Genomic DNA, 1,346 nt, shown 5'->3' with positions numbered 1-1,346 from the left:
CAAACTTTGTAGATCCGCACTAGCCTGGAGCTTCGGCAGACTAGATAAGGATAGCCTCGCGGGCTGCGGGAGCCTGCGTGCCAATCACGAGGCGGCCTGCAGGGCTCGCCCCGCCCCTCCCGCTCCCGTCCAGAGTTATTGGCTTCGCAGAGGGGCAGGGCCCCGACTCGCACCGCCCCCGGCTCACGGGCTTGGTGTCCAGCGAGCGTCTTATTTCGTGGTCTGTCCCAGCGGTCCGCGGTTGTCTGCGGCAAAGTCTGAATACATGTTGGTGCCAACCCCGCCCAAAACTCAGGTAGTGTTTTCTGATGCCAGAGAGAGGAGGCACAGTCCGAAATCCACGTCACAGAGTCAAAATCCTGAGATCCTGCCTATTAGATCTGAGGTGGTTGTGGGAGGAAGAGGGCGGCCGGCATCTTAAGTTCTACAAAGTAAAATAACCCCACACCTACTCTTGTTTTATCTACAAAACTTACAAATAGGCACTGTACGAAACACCAAAAAGAGTCTCACAAGCAGTTTATAGGAGCCTTGTCAGCCTTTTCAAGTTGGATTTAATGCTAGAGGAAAATTAGCATTGGGTGTCAAGATTCTCAGAAATAAATCAACTGTCCTCCCATATCCCTTTCTTTTTTTCCTCCCCTATACTCCTCAAATTAGAATTAGATATTTGAATGTTTTTTGTATTAATTTTCACTTTAATAATAATTTTAAATATGTATTATGTGTATGTGTATATATGTGCATATATATACATATACATATATACAGTTGACCCTTGAACAACGCAGGTTTGAACTGCACAAGGTCCACTTATAGGTGGATATTTTTCAATAGTAAATGCTATAGTACTACACGGTCTGTGGTTGGTTGAATCCGTGGTTGAGGTATCGCAGATACCAACTAAAGTTATACCCGTCTCTCTCAACACTTCCACTGAGATCTCATGGGTTTGCGTTTGGTCCCAAGGCCACACCTAGCTGCCACGGAGTCAGGGAAACGCAGCATCCCCGCTACAGATCAGGGATTTGTTACCACGGAAGAAAGGGACAAAGGACCTAGAGATAGATAACTAGTAGTCCCTCCACACTCCCAAATCACCAGTAAAATTACTGCTCGAGGAAGATGAGCTAAATTTGTCCTGTGGCTTCACCTATCCTTTGGTGAATGACAATGTATTGGGTATTCTCTGGAGTAGTGCTGTGTGAGAAGCTTGGTTCAACAACATAATTTTTTAAATTAATTAATTAATTTATTTTTGGCTGCATTGGGTCTTCGTTGCTGCGCACGGGCTTTCTCTAGTTGCGGCGAGTGGGGGCTACTCTTCGTTGCGGTGCGCGGGCTTC

Source organism: Eubalaena glacialis, chromosome 2 (genome assembly GCF_028564815.1).
Source record: "Eubalaena glacialis isolate mEubGla1 chromosome 2, mEubGla1.1.hap2.+ XY, whole genome shotgun sequence".
Taxonomy (NCBI): Eukaryota; Metazoa; Chordata; class Mammalia; order Artiodactyla; family Balaenidae; genus Eubalaena; species Eubalaena glacialis.
Note: the sequence above shows the minus strand (reverse complement) of the source record.